We start from the raw sequence: 7,660 nt of genomic DNA, 5'->3' as shown, positions 1-7,660 counted from the left end.
TCTTGGTGTAGGTCTGAGATTTACTGATCATTCTCAGAAGGTATTTTTTAATTGTAGGCTAGCAAGTCAGGTAGAACCTTGCAGTGAACCCATCAGGGCTCGAGGCTTTATCTGGATCCATGTAATCCAAAGCTTCTTTAATCTCATTCATACTGATCAGAGTAGTCAACATAATATTGTCAGAATCTTGAACACAATGAGGAATAAGATCAATTAGATAGGCTTGAGAATTGATAGGAGGGTCTTCTGGGGCAGATTAAAGATCTTTGAAGGAGTGGGCTGCTCGCTTTATGCCTTCAGAATCTTTAACCACAGTGTTTTGATAGTGAATTTCATTTACTGTTTTGAAGTGCTTGCGTGCTTCAGCTTGCTTATGGAAGTGACTTGTATTTTTGTCTCCGGCCTGTAACCAAAGATTTCTGGACTTCTGTCTCCAGAACTCTTCTTCATCCCTACTTTCTCTATGGAGATATTTTTACAGCTCTACTTCTTCTTGAAGAAGGATTTGAGTTACATCGGAATTCTCCATTGTTAATTGATGGCCTGCTAAACTGTCATGCATCTCCTTTCTTTTGGCGGTGGGTGTTTTCAACCTTTTAGCCCACTCCTTGAGCTCCCTTTTAAGTCTCCTCATTTTTTCTTCCCACACAAAGAAAGGGGATCCTTCATGAACTTGCCGGTTCCAAGCCTCGGAGACCACCTCCTAGAATCCTTCTTGATGAATCCATAGAGAACTGAATCTAAAGGGAATGGGGCCAAGATTTCCATCCAAGGAGAGCTCAAGCAGAATGGGTTTATGGTCAGAGGTGTAGTTCGACAGAATTTTAGAGGTGGCCATTAGACCACAAGTCAAGAAGGAGGATTGGACTAGAAATCTGTCCAGACGAGCAGCAATGTGGTCGGGGCCTATCCTTTTGTTTGACCAGGTGAATTTCCCAGATGTGGGCTTGATATCCTCCAATTCCCAATCTAAAATGAGGTCTTCAACCCATTCTCTAGTTGGGTCCCTAACCAGCGAGCCCCCCTTTTTCTCTTCTGCAGCTAGCGTAACATTCAGATCACCTGCAATAATAATATTTTCTAGGTTGTGCAAGAAAAGATAGGACTGGAGCGAGTCCCAACAAATTTTTTTCTCAGATGGTAAGACCAGAGCATAAAGATTGAACATACTTACTTGGTGGCCAGATTCTTTATGGAGGAGCTTAGTGAGTAGCCACTGGGGGCAACATTCTCCGTGAATCAGATCATATTTAGAGCTGTCCCAAAAGGAGGCAATCCCTCCAGAGGCGCCTCTAGCGCTAATTTCTCTCCCTTGGCCTTTATGCCTGAATGCTTTGCTTGCTTGGAGGAGTAGAAGGTCCTCCAGTTTTGTCTCCTAGATGAGAAGGATTTCAAGCGAGTACATCCTTACAATGTCTTTCAAAGCTTCTTCTTTCAACCTGCTTCCTAACCCTCTATAATTCCAGGAGACGTATTTCATTATTTACTGGCTTGGAAGGTTGTGGATCCTTTTGGATCTTGACCATGCTTGCGCCTAGATCTTGTATTCATCATTCCTTTGAGAGTTTTCTGAGAGCCTTGGAGAACATCCAGATAAGTTTGTTCCTCTCTCTGTTTCTTCTTGGACTTTCAATGCCTGGATGACTTGATAGGAGTGACTTACGAGTTGTCTAAATCTGAGACTCAATCTTCTGAATCTCCCTCAGAATCGGAGCCCAGACTGATGCGCTCCTTGTTTTCTTCTTTTTCCCCTTGTTCATCCTCTGATGGAGGAAGAGTTGACTTTGCCTCTGCTTCTTTCACTTTCTTCGACGGGTCTTCTGGTTCCTCTTGTGTTCCAATGGCATTTGTCTTTACCCCAGAGGAAGAACCCTCTTTTGGAACTTCTTTGGCTTTTGGTTTAGGCCGGGGCTTCACCAATGGCCCTAAATTTTTCTTCTCAGTTGGTTTTGGGACTGCCTTGCCCTTTTTGATTTCTTTCCATCCTTCTTCGTCCACTTTGTCCCCAGTTGAAGCTTTTAGGCAATTTCGTTGGAAGTGTCCATGTTCGTGACAGGTTCTGCATTTGAAAGGTAGTTGCTCATAATCCAATTTTTGATAGTGATGCCATTCTCTGATTGTAAGTTTTACTGATTCGGGAAATCCAGCTTCCAGATCGTTTTCCACACAGATTCTTGCGCAGGTATATTGGCCCTTGTTATCTGCTTTGTCAAGGAAACAGCCTAGGCCATTTCCAATCTTCTGCATGGTGTGATAGCTCCAGCAATGTATCAGAAGATTGGGAAGTCGAACCCAGACTGGGACCTCTTTAGGGGTATCGATTGAGGGATCGAAGTTGGGGGTCCACTTATTAAGATACAGACCCTGATTTCCCATAAAATACGGACCGTTTCTGAAAACCAAATCTCGATCTTCTTTGGAGGTGAACTGGAAAATGAAATACCCTCTTCTGACAACATAGCAGATCACATTATTTTCCAGCTGGGGCCTCCAGTTGCATTGGATCCAGTCATTTGTTGATTTTGTAGAGGGCCAGCATCCCATAAATTGTCCTACCAACCCTCTGTCAGCCAGGGCTAGGGTGATTTTTATCGGTTGGTCTTCTGGCAGGGCGATCTTAGGAATTTCCTCCAGTTTTTTGATGAATTTTGGGACTTCTATAATCAAATGTTTCTTCCCTTTCTACGAGAGAAATCTTCTGAATGATTCTTCTAAAGAGATTGGTGGGGTGGGAGAAGGCTCCCCACCCCCAGGCGCACTCATGGCGGCGGCTACACTCCTTTGCGATCGCAAAACCCAGACGCGGACGCTATGCCAGCAACAACACTGGCCGGAGGAGGGAGGCAGAGCCTGATTGCGGGGATGCTGGGAAGGATTGAGAGCCCAACAATAGGGGATGCCAGGCAAGGGGCCTGCGGAGGGCCGCAGGGGCCGAGGAAGCAGGGGTGTGGGAGGTCCAGTTCAGAACGCATGCGCAGATCACCCTAAAACTCAACGCTGCCCTCCATTTTCATTCGAAGTGAAATATTGTATTAAACATAGGTTTGATCTAAAGTGGTCATTGTATTAAATATAAAGTTTTGTCTTAAAATATTTTTGTCTTAAATATAAATTTTTGTCTTAAAATAATTTTGTCTTAAATTGTTTTTGTCTTAAAATAATTTTGTCTTAAACTATTTTTGTCTTAAATATAAAGTTTTGTCTTTTAATTTTTGTCTCAAACTACTTTTGTCTTAAATATAAAGTTTTGTCTCATAATATTTTTGTCTTAAAATATTTTTGTCTTAAATATAAAGTTTTGTCTTAAAATATTTTTCTCTCAAACTACTTTTGTCTTAAAATATTTTTGTCTTAAACTATTTTTGTCTTAAATATAAAGTTTTGTCTTAAAATATTTTTGTCTCAACCTATTTTTGTCTTAAAGTCTATATTTAAGACAAATCTATTGATATTAATTTTTAATGTAAAATAACTAAAATAAAAAATGAGTTTTTGAGACAAAACATTTTTTTGTCTTAAAAAAATGTCTCAAAAGTTCCCTTGGTGTAGTAGTGTCAGCTCTGTCCTACATGAATAAGGTTTTGCATGCATGTTGGAATGCTTAGGAGTGTTTAGATTTTGTAATTAAAGTCTTGGATTCACCTCGCCTTCATGATCCTCTTGCAGATGCTCCTTCCTTGCAGTGTTTTGATGAATTTTTGAAGTAGATCTAGATTAGTAGGGGGTAGATCTATTTGAAAAAGGGATCGGTCTACTTCCAATAGAGCTGGTTTTGTTAGATCTGGGTAGATTGGTAGTCGATATCTTCCTTGATTGGCCAGATCGGGGTCATGGAAGCTTTGGTGTTGGGTATACACCAGTTCTGTCCATAGAGTGTGTCTAATTTCCACTATGGTGCCAAGATCTTTGTAATCTGTGAAGGTCTGCTAGAGATATTTTGTTCCCCAGACTCTTGATAGTGCTTCCCTTGCATTCCTTTCTCGGCATTCCAAGTCTGTGAACTAGAGTAATACTTCGTATAGACATACTCTAACCTCTAGATCCCACCAGAAAATTATCCGTGCGATCTTGTGGATGTTTGGATTTGTGGGATCTTTGGAAGATCTAGGGGTAATGCTACATTTTTCTGAGGAGAGGATCAAACCAGGGCCAAACTTGGTCCACACAAAAAATTTGGATTCATGGTATGGATGCTTAGAGAGCCATCTGAATGAAACCAAGCTAAGATATGCAAAATCCCTCTTCGTTGCCTCCTCAAGCTCCGCTCTGCATTGGGTTTCCATTTTATTAGCCCAAACCTCCATTATGTATTTTCTCTACACCATCTTCATCCATCTGTCAGGTGTTTCAGAAGACCCTAATTTGTATTTTATCTCTAGATCCACAAATCTGCAAAGGGTAAGCCCAAATCTAGGAAAAACTTCCAGATCTGACCAAAACAACAATTGATCTATGTTCTGGGTAAACCGATTTGATAAGATCTGACCCTCTTCATGGACAAAAATTAGATCCAAGGAAAGTTCAATCGTCCTTTGCCAATGGAAAAAAATTCTATGTCTAAGAGATCTTGGCATTTTCAAGAGAGTTGTTGTTTAACATAAGGTGTAGCTCCCTCCTCCAATATGCTGTGGAAACTACGAGATCCCACCCTACATCCTTCCTTGTGATCCAGATCACTTGGAAGAGGAAACACTCCAGCACATACAACATTTTCAGTAACTCTTGCCATCATAAATCCCACATGATCTTTGAATTCAATCAATGTTCATTCATTGTTATAGGTTATTCCCCCTAACCCCGATTTATTAATTTTTTTTAATCCATATATATTTATATTTATATTGATATTTCTTCTAATTAAGTCATAAGTCATATTTTTCTTTAATTTATAATGTTGAATATATACTATCCATTCAATTTATAGCTAAAATATTATATTCTCATATTTAATCCTTTATAATTAGGTAGAAAATACTGTCCATAGTTATTTATATCCTTTATTATTTATTTATTTACTTTTATTCATTTTTACTTTTTTTTATTTTATTTTAAACTGATTAATTTAAATAATCATTTTTTATAACTAAATAATTTAAAAAATATATAATTCATATAATTAACTTTAGATTTGACTAGAAATAAGATATACATAAATATATCTCAAGGATTATATCAAACTCATAATTTAGGGAAGGGAATAATAAAATAATAAACATTATTCCAAGAAGAAATACGGAAAAATATAACTTCCTTTTTTCCATTCTTCCTCTTTATGTAATTTTAATCTTGATTCATTGTTATAGGTTATTCCCCCTTGACTCTATTTATTAATTTGTTTTTAATCGATATATATTTTTATTTCTCTTAGTTAAGTCATAAGTCATATTTTTCTTTAATTTATAATGTTGAATATATATTATCCATTTAATTTATAGCTAAAAGATTAGATTCTCATATTTAATCATTTATAATTAGGTAGAAAATAATTTCCGTGTTTATTTATATCTTTTATCATTTTTTTTTTGACATTTGATATATTATTGTTAATCTAAAATTATTTTATTCCTACTTTATCTTAGGAAGTTATATTTTCTGTTATTTCTTCTCAGAATAATGTTTATTATTTTATTATTCCCTTCCTTAAATTATTGGTTTGTTATAATCCTTAAGATATATTTATGTATATCTTATTCCTAGTCAAATCTAAAGTTAATTTTATGAATTTAATTGATATATATTTTAAATTATTTAGTTATAAAAATGATTATTTAAATTAATTGGTTTAAATAATAATAATAATAATAATAATATAAAAAATGTTTAAATAATATAAATATTTCCCTTTTCCTCTCCAAGTCAAATATAATCATTTTCTTCTAACCGTTAGGATGGTACATCTTCCTAATTAACCTACTACCTTGATCTGTTTCTTCATCTTGTCCTAAATATGAACCACATTGGTTGGTTCAGAACACGTCGACCAAATTCTTGTAATGTGATTTCTTTCGAAAATGTTTTAAATATTCAAGACATGGATCAAAAAAGCTTGAATTCGAATCTAGTTAGTTTAAATGATATTGCAAAGATGTAATTATCTTAAGGTCCTTCCTAAACAATTCTCAATATCGACTACACGGGGTGCCAGGGTCTCGATATTATTTTTCTGTTTGTAGACTATGGATTATGTTAAAATGTAATTTAAAGAAGGGTTGGTATTTCTGGGAAGAGTATTACCCTCATTATTCATAAGGGTATTATGGAACAAATAATTTGGATTTCACTTTTATTTCTTCTCTTTGATGTTGGGTAATGATTTGTAATTTAATTCTATTTGTATAAATATCATTACACCTTCCAAGGAACCGTTGGGTTTAGGTAGGGTTCTGGGTTTGCCAATCTTCAAACATCATTCTCATTTGTGTGGCACAAAGATTATTTAGCACTTCCTTGACTTTTCTACAACCCTTGCTGAGTCAGACTGACTTTTGTTTTATATTTATTCATTCTCATGGTAATGGTAGTTTAGTTTGTGTTCCAATTTTTTTTACATGTGTACATAGTTGATCCTATGTTGTGTGAGAAGGGTCACCTTGAATTTCCCTTTGGGGGGTGTTTGTTCCACCCTTTGGCACCTAAGGCTATTTTTGCATAGGGTCTTGAACTACTTCCTGACAGCTTTGGTTTTTAATAGGAAGCTAACTACCCTAGAATATATTGTCTATGATTATTATGTTTTTGAAGACACATTCTTGGTTTATGTCATTGTTTAACCTGTATGTGCAAGTCTTTTCAAAGGAATTAAGTAATTATTTCCGACCTTAATTACCTTATTAATAACTCTGGACGCAAAGATAATAATTAAATGAATAATAAGTTAGACATTAGTTTTTGAATTTCACTATCCCATCAATGGTTCAATGCAAAATATAGATATGCATTTCTTCATAAAAAAGCCATTTTTATTTGCAAATGAAAATATACTTATCTGTACTAGTTAAACCACCTGCCACTCTTGGCTTTTTCCCAAATTTGAGATGTTTTGATCTCTAAGGGAGGAGGATGTAATTGTCTTAACTACCTAAAAACTGAATATTTTATCTTTAGATTCTTTTCCCATAATTTCCATGTCTTAGCACAAAAATTAAAAGAAAACAAAAAATTAAATAAACTTTTATATCGAAGGTTCTTTTACTATAATTTCACCCATTATATAATTACCATGTCTTTCATAGTAAAAAAAACTTAAATGACAATTATTTACATGATCAGGGGGGTGTTACATACCCCCCCATGGGAAACACTATCCTCAATGTTCATTATTTCCTTTGGAACATGTGAGGGTATTATTCTTACATAAATCTTTCATCCTCCTAGGTGGTATCTTCTGCTCTTTTGGGCTAAAGTGCCTCCACTGCACTTTAATATGGGTGATAACTTGCCCCCATAACATTGTTTTTGTTTGATCAAGAATACATAAAGGCTCTACTAGGAATTCTTCGTCTAGTTATACGTGTTCCACATCATAAAATTTTCATCAACTTATATTGGTATTTGGTAAGAATTATTAATTAACAAAATAATATTATTTATTAATTATTTACCTCCACATCCTGCTAGTTAATAATATGTCTAGAGTCATACACATATTTCTTTAACAAAG

Source organism: Pinus tabuliformis, chromosome 2_2, assembly GCF_031772625.1.
Source record: "Pinus tabuliformis cultivar Carrire ecotype Pingquan chromosome 2_2, CPIR1, whole genome shotgun sequence".
Classification (NCBI taxonomy): domain Eukaryota; kingdom Viridiplantae; phylum Streptophyta; class Pinopsida; order Pinales; family Pinaceae; genus Pinus; species Pinus tabuliformis.
The sequence above is the reverse complement of the archived record's forward strand: the minus strand, read 5'-3'. Positions refer to the sequence as shown.